The sequence below is a fragment of the Cherax quadricarinatus genome, chromosome 31, assembly GCF_038502225.1.
Source record: "Cherax quadricarinatus isolate ZL_2023a chromosome 31, ASM3850222v1, whole genome shotgun sequence".
NCBI classification, from domain to species: Eukaryota; Metazoa; Arthropoda; class Malacostraca; order Decapoda; family Parastacidae; genus Cherax; species Cherax quadricarinatus.
The window spans coordinates 35939475-35954135 of NC_091322.1; the positions used below are offsets into that span (position 1 = coordinate 35939475).

Sequence of the window (14661 nt, forward strand, 5' to 3'; positions counted from 1 at the left end):
AATAGCATCGTTCATCTTGCCATATAAGACAAGCGAAAATTTGTGTATGCAATAATTTCTCAAAAATCATTTTGAACCTAACGAGAAAAATACATTTCATTCTATTTATTATTAAATTATTGTAAGCGTATCTAAAATATATTTAGTTGGATTTGGCTAAAATAAATTGCACTTGTTATAATAAGGTTAGGTAAGTTTTCTGAGATTCTTTTGGTGCAAAACTATAATTTTTACATTAACATTAATGAAAAAAATATTTCTTTAAACGTATAAGAGAAAATTTTTAGAAAGGACTTAATTTTAAATGACTTCCTGCTAATTGACCAGTTTTACCTATTAGGCACGACATATATATATATATATATATATATATATATATATATATATATATATATATATATATATATATATATATATATATATATGTGTGTGTGTGTGTGTGTGTGTGTGTGTGTGTGTGATACTTTAATGACACATTGTACCCTATAAGCACTTACGTAAATTGCTGAAGAAGGGAGAGCAATTACAAAAGAGAGAGAGATGCTTTTTGACCAGGTCATTAAGAGGTCAATAGTAATTACTGTCACTTACCTGTTATTATTCCCTCACCTGCCTACCTTCACCTACTCCCCCCTTCCTCCCTCCTTCACTATCTTGAGTGAGGCACCAAAACTCTGCTTGCTACTCATTACTGTGTTACGGTAACCTGACCTAGCCACTCTGACCACTGAGTACCACCACTTTCACAAGTGGTTGCTGCCACTGCCTTACCCATACCTGGAGTATGCCTGGAAGACGTTTCAGGGGTCAACGCCCCTGCGGCCCGGTCCGTGACCAGGTCTCGCGGTGGATCAGGGCCTGATCAACCAGACTGTTACTGCCCATGAAGGGAGTTAACGACTCAGTCACCCGTGTGGCAGGGTAGTAGACACCACCCTCTGTGGCAGGGTAGTAGACACCACCCTCTGTGGCAAGGTAGTAGACACCTTTGGCAGGGTAGCAGAAACCACTCTCTCTGCCAGGGTAGTAGACGCCACCCTCTGTGGCAGGGTAGTACACACTATCCTCTGTAGCAGGGTAGTACACACCACCCCCTATGGCAGGATAGTAGACACCACCCCCTATGGCAAGATAGTAGACACCACCCTCTGTGGCAGGATAGTAGACACCACCCTCTGTGGCAGGGTAGTAGACACCACCCTCCCTGGCAGAATGGTAGACACCACCCTCTGTGGCAGGGTAGTAGACACCACCCTCTGTGGCAGGGTAGTAGACACCACCCTCTGTGGCAGGGTAGTAGACACCACCCTCTGTGGCAGGGTAGTAGACACCACCCTCTGTGGCAAGGTAGTAGACACCTTTGGCAGGGTAGCAGAAACCACTCTCTCTGCCAGGGTAGTAGACACCACCCTCTGTGGCAGGGTAGTACACACCACCCTCTGTGGCAGGGTAGTACACACCACCCCCTATGGCAGGATAGTAGACACCACCCCCTATGGCAAGATAGTAGACACCACCCTCTGTGGCAGGATAGACACCACCCTCTGTGGCAGGGTAGTAGACACCTTCTTTGGTAGGGTAGTAGACACCATCTTTGGCAGGGTAGTTGACACCACCCTCTGTGGCACGGTAGTAGACACTACCCTCTGTGGCAGGGTAGTAGACAACACCTTGGGCAGGGTAGTAGACGCCACCCTCTGTGGCATGGTAGTAGACACCTCTCTCTGTGGCAGGGTAGTACACACCATCCTCTCTAGCAGGGTAGTACACACCACCCCTATGGCAGGATAGTAGACACCACCCCTATGGCAAGATAGTAGACACCACCCTCTGTGGCAGGATAGTAGACACCACCCTCTGTGGCAGGGTAGTAGACACCACCCTCCCTGGCAGAATGGTAGACACTACCCTATGTGACAGGGTAGTAGACACCACCCTCTGTGAAAGGGTAGTAGACATCACCCTATGTGGCAGGGTAGTAGACACCACCCTCTGTGGCAGGGTAGTAGACACCACCCTCTGTGGAAGGGTAGTAGAGACCACCCTCTGTGGAAGGGTAGTAGAGACCACCCTCTGTGGAAGGGTAGTAGAGACCACCCTCTGTGGCAGGGTAGTAGACACCACCCTCTGTGGCAGGGTAGTAGACACCACCCTCTGTGGCAGGGTAGTAGACACCACCCTCTGTGGCAGGGTAGTAGACACCACCCTCTGTGGCAGGGTAGTAGACACCACCCTCTGTGGCAGGGTAGTAGACACCACCCTCTGTGGCAGGGTAGTAGACACCACCCTCTGTGGCAGGGTAGTAGACACCACCCTCTGTGGCAGGGTAGTAGACACCACCCTCTGTGGCAGGGTAGTAGACACCACCCTCTAGGTATCCGGTTCACTACAGGACCAACGGCTCCATTGAACCGGTCCAGTTAATTCTTTGACTAGTAATCAACCCATATGCAAATATTAGTGACTCATGACAGGTAAATCTTACTGTCTTATCAACAGGTAAGGTGACAGGTAAATCTTACTGTCTCGTGAACAGGTTGAATGACAGGTAAATATGTCTCAGGAATAGGTAAGATGGCAGGTAATTCTTACTGTCTCGTGAGCAGGTAAGTTGACAGGTAAATCTTACTGTCTTAGGAACAGGTAAGATGACAGGTAAATCTTACTGTCTTAGGAACAGGTAAGATGACAGGTAAATCTTACTGTCTTAGGAACAGGTAAGATGACAGGTAAATCTTACTGTCTTAGGAACAGGTAAGATGACAGGTAAATCTTACTGTCTTAGGAACAGGTAAGATGACAGGTAAATCTTACTGTCTTAGGAACAGGTAAGATGACAGGTAAGATGTTCTTTCTTGTGAGTTTCGTTATAATTCTCATTCTTGTGTTTAAATTTCAAAAGGCATAATCTTGGATGTGGCTTGGGGGGCGGTGCTCCCTGGGACCTTTAACAGACATTATTCTCCCATCTGTCCCAGTGTCCCATCCAACTATCCATCTTATGTGGTAATGCCCAGTCCATCTATCCATCTTATATGGTACTTCCCAATCCATCTATCCACTGGGTTCCTACACCCGCATATCCACATACTTACCAGTCTTGTGTTTTAACTTGTAAGTTACTTGTAATTGCACTTCTATCATTATAACTGCTCTTAATGCTATACTTGAGTTAGTTTTATATATACTTGAAGTATTCTTATGTATAGTTGAACTAGTCTTAACTATCGCTGTGTCAGGTGAAGTGGCCATAATTGTCTGGGCCTTGAAGCACGCTTAACGAAGTGTTGTGAGTTGCCGCACACCTGCTGCTACTACCCCTGTCTTCCCACACACCTGCTGCTGATGACCCTGTCTTCACACACACCTGCTGCTGATGCCCCTTCCACACACTTAAGAACATAAGAAAGAAGGAACACTGCATCAGGCCTTCTGGCCCATGCGAGGCATTTCCATGTCGCCTCCCTGCTTAAGCCAATAACCCAACCTAGTTAGGTCAGGTCACATCCCCTTAAGGAAGGAGCGCGACATCAGACCTATTAGAACAAGACTCACGAAATCGTAATGACACGATTGCAAACAAACCATACCCCGGCCGGGATTGAACCCGCGGTCAGAGAGTCTCAAAACTCCAGCCCGTCGCGTTAGCCACTAGACCAGCTAGCCACAATAAGATTCGTCCAACTAGGTATATTTCTACACCATAGGAAGGTTATACCTAGTTGGACGAATCTTATTGTGGCTAGCTGGTCTAGTGGCTAACGCGACGGGCTGGAGATTTGAGACTCTCTGACCGCGGGTTCAATCCCGGCCGGGGTACGGTTTGTTTGCAATCGTGTCATTACGATTTCGTGAGTCATGTTGACGGCAGTGAAGGGACTTGAGCTAGAGTTCGTCACGGCCACGCTAGCTGGAGATTCGTCTGTAAAAACTTGCATTTGTGGTCACAGTGCTAACCTTCCTATGGTGTAGAAATATACCTAGTTGGATGAATCTTATTGTGGCTAGCTGATCTAGTGGCTAACGCGACGGGCTGGAGTTTTGAGACTCTCTGACCGCGGGTTCAATCCCGGCCGGGGTATGGTTTATTAGAACAAGCTAGTCAGATCCAACTCACACCCACCCACACCCACTCATGTGTTTATCTAACCTATTTTTAAAACTACACAACGTTTTAACTTCTGTGACTGTACTCGGGAGTTCCACTCATCCACAACTCTGTTACCAAACCTTCCTGAATCTGAATTCTTCCAACTTCAAACCATTGCTGCGAGTCCTGTCTTGGCTACATATTTTTAGCACACTATTTACATTCCCTTTATTTATTCCTGTTTTCCATTTATACACTTCAATCATATCTCCCCCTAATTCTACACCTTTCTAGAGAGTGCAGATTCAAGGTCCTCAGTCTATCCTCATTGGGAAGATTTCTGATACATAGGATCAACTTTGTCATCCTCCTTTGTACGTTTTCCAGAACATTTATATCCATTCTATAATACGGTGACCAGAACTGTACAGCATAATCTAAATAAGGTCTAACCAAGGATATATAGAGTTGAACAACCTGAGGACTCCTATTATTTATGCTTCTTGATATGAAGCCAAGGGATCTGTTCGCTTTGTTACGAATACTTATGCACTAGTCACAGACCGGGCCGCTGGGGCGTTGACCCCCGAAACCTTCTCCAGGTATACTCCGTGTATACTTTTTGTCTTGGTTTCAGATTACTGCTAACCAGAACTCCGAAATCCTTTTCGCAGTCAGTAATATTAGATCTACATTATTTAGTTTATATGTGGCATGGTTATTTTCCTGTCCAATGTTTAGAACTTTGCATTTGTCTATATTAAACTGCATCTGCCACTTCTCCGATCATTGCATCAGTCTATTCCAATCTTCCTGGAGTGCCTTAATGTCCTCGTCAGAATGAATTCGACGGCCTATTTTGGTGTCATCGGCAAACTTGCTTATGTCGCTATTTATTCCCTCATCTATGTCGTTTTGTAGATTGTGAACAAGGGGCCCAACACTGACCACTGTGGAACACCACACGTGACCCTTCCCCACTCTGATTTCTTCCCATTTATGCAAACTTTCTGCTGCCTATCTGTCAGCCACGCCTCTATCCAGGACAACAATTCTATTCCGTGTTCCTTAATTTGCCTCGATAGTTTCTGTCGAAAGCCTTACTGAAGTCCATATACACAATGTCATTCATTACTATGATCTGCCTCCTTAAATAGCTTAGTGAAAAAAGTTAATAAATTCGTAAGGCAGGAAGTCCTTGTGTAAAACCGTGCTGAGATTCATTAATCAGTTTATGCCTTTCAAGATGGCTACGAATTGCCTCGGCAATTATTGATTCCATAAATTTTCCCACTATGGAGGTTAGGCTTATTGGTCTATAGTTCGAAGCTAAGGACCTGTCACCTGCTTTGAAAATAGGTATCATATTTGCCATTTTCCACTTATCTGGCACTATGCCAGTTTGTAGTGATATGTTGAAAAGATTAGCCAGTGGTTTGCTAAGCTCCTCTTTACATTCCTTTGGAACCCTTGCGTACAGTTTATCAGGGCCTGGGGATTTGTTAGGTTTTATCTATTTGTCTAAGGACCATGTCGCTTGTGACCCTAATCGTGCATAGTTTATTATCGTCCTGTTCTACATAATTTATTATGTCTGGAATATCGCTAATATCTTCCTGTGTAAAACCTGAAAGGAAGTGTTAAAAATTCTTGTCATTGTCGGTGAGCTGACCCGAGTAACTTTTGAGTGAGGCTATCTTGTCCCTAATTGCATACCTGACAGAATCCTTTTGGGTTAGTCTTTGATTCTCTTGCGACTTTAACCTCATAATTTCCTTCCTTTTCTTATTCCCTTTTTTATTTAACTAAATATATTGATTTCTTAGCTACCTCTCTCCTCTTTTGATTCGCCTATATATGCCTTTCTTTTGACCAGTGAGATGTTTTAATCTATTATTTATCCACTTAAAATCATTTTTGTTTGATTTTATTTCCCTGTTTGGAACATAAGTTATCTGAGCAGCTAGAACTATGCCCTGGAAAAGTCATATCGGCAACCATCACCACCTACCTGACCCATAGTTAGGTCATTCCAGTTCAGCCCACCCAGGTAATTTCTCAGTCCTATGAAATCAGCCAAGCGGAAGTCAGGGACAGAGACTTGAGTGCCATTATTAGGGTAATTCCATGATATATTAAAACTGAGTGATTTGTGATCACTTCCCAAGCTCATCATTAACCTCAAGATTATTAATTAGCGATTCCCTGCTGGCAAAACCAAGTCAAGCAGGTTATTTCCTCTAAATGGTTCTGTCACAAACTGTTTTAAAAAATCCTGAATCGTATCAAGAAAGTCGCTTGACTCTAAATTTCCTCTCAAATTGCTCCACTCAGTTTGTCTAAAGTTAAAATCTCAAGATCCCAAGATGTTGTAGTGCCTGACAGAAATGTAGATAAATTAGACACGTGCATAGGACTGATGAAACCACTGTGTGGCGAAACGTTTCCTCATTAAAGATACCCAGGTGTTGCACATGTGTCTATATTTATCAACTTGTCGGTTCTCTGAACCACTTACCTGCATTCTCTATTACCCTACTCGGTAGCTTGTTCCACACGTCGACAACTCCGAAAAGCAGTACTTGCGTACGTCCTTGCTAAATATAAATTTATCTAATTTAAAACCGGCATTTCTGGTTCTTATTTGAATCTACATCCTCAGTATTTTATTTATATCGCCTTTGTGGAAAAATAAACACAAATACAGTATAATGCGATGCTTTATTGACTGCCTTTCGTCCACACGGCGGACTTTATCAAGTTACAAACAGATCTACCTGGGTAAAAAAATACTTAAGTATGTAGAGTGTGGAGAGTCAGGTGCAGAATGTCAGTGGTCAGTCGTCACGTGAGGTCACAGACCCTGAGCTGCTTTGGGGATTAGCGTGGACGGTTACAAAGCATGGCTTGCTTCTGCAGTGTTTTAAAAACTGAGGTTGGAGAGTTGAAGGAGGAGGTCTTGCTTCTCCAGGAGGAGATTAGGAGGCTGAAGGTCCACCTCAATGGGCCTGGGAGAGAGTGTGAGGTGGTTGGAGATGTGGGGAATGAGGCTTCTAGCAGTGAGGTGCAGTCTGTCTCTCACTGTGAGGAGGCTGTAGGTGGGGAGGTAGCAACGGCTACCAGCAGTGAGGTGCAGCCCAGCACCTGCTACAAGTGGCGAGTTGTTCACAGTAATGGGAGGCGCATCAGAGTAAGGAAAGTTAAGAGTGAAGATCTGAAGGTAGGAAATCTCTTCTCTGTTCTCCAGGATGAATGTACTTCAGTGGCCAGTGAAGGTAAGGGTACTACTGCCCCTGCTAATGAAGGTAAGCGCATTCTTGTGGTTGGTGACTCTCAGGTAAGATATGTTGACCGTGCTTTTTGTAATAGGAATAAGAAGATGAGAGATAGAGTGTGCTTCCCTGGAGCTGGTGTTGGGGACATTGTCAACAGACTGGATAATATCATGTCAGGTAATGGGAACAAGCCCATTATCTGTCTCAGTGCTGGTGGAAATGATATTGGGAAGGGTAGGAGAGAAGAGCTGCTAGATAAGTACAGGTCAGCTATAGATTTCATTAAGTCTAAGGGAGGGATCCCAATCATATGTAGCATCTTGCCTAGAAGGGGAGTAGGAAATGAATGGTTGTCTAGGGCAATTGGTGTAAATTGCTGGCTAGACAGATACTGCAAGGAGCTTGCAATCCCATTCATTGACAACTGGAACAACTTTTATGGCAAACATGATATGTATGCAAGGGATGGGGTTCATCTCTCTGGGGCAGGGGTGGTAGCACTTGCAGACTCGATTGAGAAGGCCATTGGTGAAATGCCTATGATTTTAAACTGATGGAAGATAGAGGTATGGGTGTGTGTGGGAAACAAGCAGGTTGCAACACTAGGGTTGGAAACATTAAATGTATAAAAGGCATTCAGCATGAAGTTATAAATAAAGACAATAGAACAGGTCAGCAAACAAAGGGGGACAGCAGAGGGCAGCAAGGGACTAGCTCCCTTAAGGTTTACTATACTAATAGCAGGAGTGTTAGAAATAAGATAGATGAGCTAAGATTAATTGCAAGTGCAGGAAACATAGATATTATTGCTATAACAGAGACCTGGCTCAATCTGAAAGATAGAGAGATGCCCTCTGAATGTCACATACAAGGCTATAAATTATTCCACACTGACAGGGTCAACAGGAAAGGTGGTGGAGTAGCGATGTATGTCAGAGACAATTTAAATTGTTGTGTTAGACAAGATATTAAATTAGAAGCGTCAGCCACTGAATCTGTTTGGTTACAGCTTCTCGAGGGCCGAGAAAAACTAATTTTGGGTGTGATTTACAGGGCCCCAAATCTTGATAGGGAGTGCAGTAAACTTCTATGGGACGAAATTCGTAAGGCATCTACATACGAAAATGTTGTGCTAATGGGAGATTTCAACTATAGACAGATTGACTGGAGCAATTTGACAGGAAATTTAGAGTCGGGTGACTTTCTTGATACGATCCAGGATTGTTTTTTAAAACAGTTTGTGACAGAGCCAACTAGGGGAAATAACCTCCTTGACTTGGTTCTTGCCAGTAGGGAAACACTAATTAATAATCTTGAGGTTAATGATGAGCTTGGGGAGAGTGATCACAAATCACTCAGTTTTAACATATCATGGAATTCCCCTAATAATGGCAATCAAGTCTCCGTCCCTGACTTTCGCTTGGCTGATTTCATAGGACTGAAAAATTACTTAGGTGGGCTGAACTGGAATGACCTGACTAGGGGTCAGGTAGGTGGGGATGGTTGCCGATATGATGCTTTCCAGGGCATAGTTCTAGCTGCTCAGTCAAATTATGTTCCAAATAGGGAAATCAGATCAAACAAAAATGATCCTAAATGGATGAACAATAGATTAAAATATCTGATTGGTCAAAAGAGAGGCATATATAGGCAAATCAAAAGAGGAGAGGGGCAATTAAGAAATCGATATATTCAGTTAAAGAGAGAAATAAAAAAGGGAATTAGAAAAGCAAAAAGAGATTATGAGGTTAAAGTTGCAAGAGAATCGAAGACTAACCCAAAAGGATTCTTTCAGGTATACAGAAGTAAGATCAGGGACAAGATAGGCCCACTCAAAAGTTCCTCGGGTCAGCTCACTGACAGTGATAAGGAAATGTGTAGAATTTTTAACACATACTTCCTCTCAGTTTTTACACAGGAGGATACCAGCGATATTCCAGTAATGATAAATTATGTAGAACAGGACGATAATAAACTGTGCACGATTAGGGTCACAAGTGACATGGTCCTTAGGCAAATAGATAAATTAAAACCTAACAAATCCCCAGGCCCTGATGAACTGTATGCAAGGGTTCTAAAGGAATGTAAAGAGGAGCTTAGCACACCTTTGGCTAATCTTTTCAACATATCACTACAAACTGGCATGGTGCCAGATAAGTGGAAAATGGCAAATGTGATACCTATTTTCAAAACAGGTGACAGGTCCTTAGCTTCGAACTATAGACCAATAAGCCTAACCTCCATAGTGGGAAAATTTATGGAATCAATAATTGCCGAGGCAGTTCGTAGCCACCTTGAAAAGCATAAATTAATCAACGAATCTCAGCATGGTTTTACAAAGGGGCGTTCCTGCCTTACGAATTTATTAACTTTTTTCACTAAGGTATTTGAGGAGGTAGATCATGGTAATGAATATGATATTGTGTATATGGACTTCAGTAAGGCTTTTGACAGGGTCCCACATCAGAGACTATTGAGGAAAATTAAAGCACATGGAATAGGAGGAGAAATTTTTTCCTGGATAGAGGCATGGTTGACAAATAGGCAGCAGAGAGTTTGCATAAATGGGGAGAAATCAGAGTGGGGAAGCGTCACGAGCGGTGTTCCACAGGGGTCAGTGTTGGGCCCCCTGCTGTTCACAATCTACATAAACGACATAGATGAGGGCATAAAGAGCGACATCGGCAAGTTTGCCGATGACACCAAAATAGGCCGTCGAATTCATTCTGATGAGGACATTCGAGCACTCCAGGAAGATTTGAATAGACTGATGCAGTGGTCGGAGAAGTGGCAGATGCAGTTTAATATAGACAAATGCAAAGTTCTAAATGTTGGACAGGACAATAACCATGCCACATATAAACTAAATAATGTAGATCTTAATATTACGGATTGCGAAAAAGATTTAGGAGTTCTGGTTAGCAGTAATCTGAAACCAAGACAACAGTGCATAAGTGTTCGCAATAAAGCTAATAGAATCCTTGGCTTCATATCAAGAATCATAAATAATAGGAGTCCTCAGGTTGTTCTTCAACTCTATACATCCTTGGTTAGGCCTCATTTAGATTATGCTGCACAGTTTTGGTCACCGTATTACAGAATGGATATAAATTCTCTGGAAAATGTACAAAGGAGGATGACAAAGATGATCCCATGTATCAGAAACCTTCCCTATGAGGATAGACTAAGGGCCCTGAAACTGCACTCTCTAGAAAGACGTAGAATCAGGGGGGATATGATTGAGGTTTATAAGTGGAAGACAGGAATAAATAAAGGGGATGTAAATAGTGTGCTGAAAATATCTAGCCTAGACAGGACTCGCAGCAATGGTTTTAAGTTGGAAAAATTCAGATTCAGGAGGGATATAGGAAAGTACTGGTTTGGTAATAGAGTTGTGGATGAGTGGAACAAACTCCCAAGTACCGTTATAGAGGCCAGAACGTTGTGTAGCTTTAAAAATAGGTTGGATAAATACATGAGTAGATGTGGGTGGGTGTGAGTTAGACCTGATAGCTTGTGCTAACAGGTCGGTTGCCGTGTTCCTCCCTTAAGTCAATGTGACCTGACCTGACTAGGTTGGGTGCATTGGCTTAAGCCGGTAGGGACTTGGACCTGCCTCGCATGGGCCAGTAGGCCTTCTGCAGTGTTCCTTCGTTCTTATGTTCTTATGTTCTTATGTTTACAGTTCAGGACATTTATTAAAAGAAACGTTTCGCCACGAGTGACTTCTTCAGTCCTAATAGAGTAACTAAGAAGGGAGTAAACCACGGTCCAGTGGCTTACTAGCCTGGAGTTTTACTACTCGCTTGCCGCGAGTTCAGTCCCCACCCGAATAGTGGTTTGTTTGCACTCGTGTCGTTACAATTTCGTGGCGAAACGTTTCCTATAATAAATGTCCTGAACTGTACATAAGTGTCTTTCTCCAAATCTTGTCGGTATCACCAGACCATTTCTCAGGTAGAAAATGTTGGGTAGGTTGGATTTGAGAGGGACCTACGCGGGACGGGCGAGTGTGTATTGTTATGTAGGGTAACGACGAAGAAGCTTCCTGGCCAAGAAGAAGGATGGTAAGGAGGAGAAGAGGACGTAGGAGGAAGGATAAAGAGGAGGAGGAAGTGAAGGGGAGGAGGTACATTTGATATTAAAAATGGAGAGAGGAAAGTAAGAGGAACAGAGGAGGCTTCAGGAAGCAGACTAGTGACTCCTGCTGCTTCAGGTGTGGCGGTGTGAGTGTCAGCAAGGTTGCTGACGGGAACGAGTGTCAGCAAGGTTGCTGACGGGAGCGAGTGTCAGCAAGGCTGCAAGGGCAGGTAGTGTTGATAATACAACGTACTGTATTACACGACATGCATTTCTAGGTTTATACGCTCATATACATCTGTGTATATAAACAGCGGGATGCACATCTGACTATATACATCGAGAACATATATATACTAAGAGGTACACCCGTCTCTCAGTATATACACTGAGAAATACACACCTTTCTATATATACAGCGATAGATACACAATTCCCTGGTATATACACTGATGCACATCTCTCAGGTATATACACTTGAGTTACACACCTACCTGGAGTCTACCTGGAAGGTGTTTCGGGGGTCATCGCCCCCGCGGACCAGTCCTTGACCAGTCTTTCCGATGGATCAGGGCCTGAGTGTGTCAGCAAGGCTGCTGACGGGCGATTGTCAGCAAGGTTGCTGACGAAGGTGTCAGCTAGGTTTCTGACATATATGAGTGTATACTCTGAAAAATACACATGCCTCTGGTTTATATACTGAGAGATACACGCCACTCTGTGTATTAGCCCTTTGCTAATGAGTGCTGCTGGAATAGTGTTACTGACGTGGAGAAGTGTCACTGACGTGGGGAAGTGTGTCACTGACGTGGCAAAATGTCACTGACGTGACGAAATGTCAGTGACGTGGGGAAGTGTCACTGACGTGGCGAAGTGCCACTGATGTGGGGAAGTGTGTCACTGACGTGGCGAAGTGTCACTGATGTGGGGAAGTGTCATTGATGTGGGGAAGTGTATCGCTGACGTGGCGAAGTGTCATTGACGTGGCAAAGTGTCACTGGCGTGGGAAAGTGTGTCACTGACGTGGCGAAGTGTCACTGGCGTGCGGAAGTGTGTCACTGACGTGATGTGACAAATAGCAGTTTCTTCAAGTCAGTCTTAAGAGTTTTCAAGAGTGCTATCTGGACGTTGTGCGTTCAGCCATGACTCTCCCAGCTGAGAGTGGTGGCTGGTCTCTTGTTGAGATTCCAGAGAAAGATGAGGGGAGGCTAATGAGGCACTTCAAGCAGGGAATCACCCTCATGAGACAGAAAACTGGTAAAATGGCAGTGATGGTGGTGGTGGTTCCTGTGATGCTTGCGTCTGTCTCTCAGAGTTGGCCAGCATCATGACGCAGCACTTGACGCACATATAACTCCTCCAGCGTGACTGCTGTTAGCTTTACACTAGCGGTGCTGACAATTGCCTAACTGTTACCTCTTCTCGTGTGTGTACTCGCCTATTTGTGGTTGCAGGGGTCGATTCACGGCTCCTGGCTCCGCCTCTTCAGTGGTCACTACTAGGTCTACTCTCTCCCTGCTTGACTTAAGAAATCGTAATGACACGATTGCAAATAAACCATACCCCCGGCCGGGATTGAACCCGCGGTCATAGAGTCTCAAAACTCCAGCCCGTCGCGCTAGCCACTAGACCAGCTAGCCACAATAAGATTCATCCAACTAGGTATATTTCTACACCATAGGAAAGTTAGCACAGGCACCTCTGTGACCACAAATGCAAGTTTTTACAGACGAATCTCCAGCTAGCGTGGCCGTGACGAACTCTAGCTCAAGTCCCTTCACTGCCGTCAACATGACTTAAGAAATCGTAATGACACGATTGCAAATAAACCATACCCCCGGCCGGGATTGAACCCGCGGTCATAGAGTCTCAAAACTCCAGCCCGTCGCGCTAGCCACTAGACGGGCTGGAGTTTTGAGACTCTATGACCGCGGGTTCAATCCCGGCCGGGGGTATGGTTTATTTGCAATCGTGTCATTACGATTTCTTAAGTCATGTTGACGGCAGTGAAGGGACTTGAGCTAGAGTTCGTCACGGCCACGCTAGCTGGAGATTCGTCTGTAAAAACTTGCATTTGTGGTCACAGAGGTGCCTGTGCTAACTTTCCTATGGTGTAGAAATATACCTAGTTGGATGAATCTTATTGTGGCTAGCTGGTCTAGTGGCTAGCGCGACGGGCTGGAGTTTTGAGACTCTATGACCGCGGGTTCAATCCCGGCCGGGGGTATGGTTTATTTGCAATCGTGTCATTACGATTTCTTAAGTCATGTTGACGGCAGTGAAGGGACTTGAGCTAGAGTTCGTCACGGCCACGCTAGCTGGAGATTCGTCTGTAAAAACTTGCATTTGTGGTCACAGAGGTGCCTGTGCTAACTTTCCTATGGTGTAGAAATATACCTAGTTGGATGAATCTTATTGTGGCTAGCTGGTCTAGTGGCTAGCGCGACGGGCTGGAGTTTTGAGACTCTATGACCGCGGGTTCAATCCCGGCCGGGGGTATGGCTCTCCCTGCTTCATGAGCTGTGGGGTATCTTTTCTTAAAGTTGTGTATAGATCCTGCCTCCACTACATCATTTTTCACTTCCTGACAACTCTGTGACCTGAAGAAATACTTCCTAACAGCCCTGTGATTCATCTGAGTTTTCAACTTTCAGTTGTGACCCCTTGTTGCTGTGTCCCATCTCTGAAACATCCTCTCCCAATCCACTTTGTTAATTCCGCTCCGTATTTTATATTTCCTTATCATGTTTCCCCCTGTCCCTCCTGTCCTCCAGTGTCGTCAGGTTGATTTTCCTTAACTTCTCGTAGGACATGCCCCTTAGCTCCAGGACTAGTCTTGTTGCAAACATTTGCACTTTCTATAATTTTTTGACGTGATTGACCAGATGTGGGTACCAAACTGGTGCCGCATACTCCAATATGGGCCTGACGTACACAGTGTACAGAGTCTTGAACGATTCCTTACTCAGGTGTCGAAACGTTATTTTTATGTTTTCCAGGCACCCATATGCTGCAGCAGTTATTTGGTTGATGTGGGCCTCAGGAGATATGCTCGGTATTATACTCACCCCAACAAAGAAATGAATGAGATACTGAAATCTCAGTATGACTCTGTGTTTAGCGAGCCACTAATCAGCCACAATTTTTTCATGACAGCCTCAAAACCCTGCCAATGTATGCCATATTTTTGACATAACCTCAGTTCCACTAGACTTT

General features: G+C 44.3%; 1 protein-coding gene across 6 annotated transcripts in view; it reads left to right on the forward strand.

Annotated features, from left to right (window-relative positions):
* Positions 1-14661, forward strand: part of LOC128697010 (uncharacterized) — a 1143041-nt gene that overhangs the window by 206727 nt on the left and 921653 nt on the right. The window lies entirely within an intron of this gene.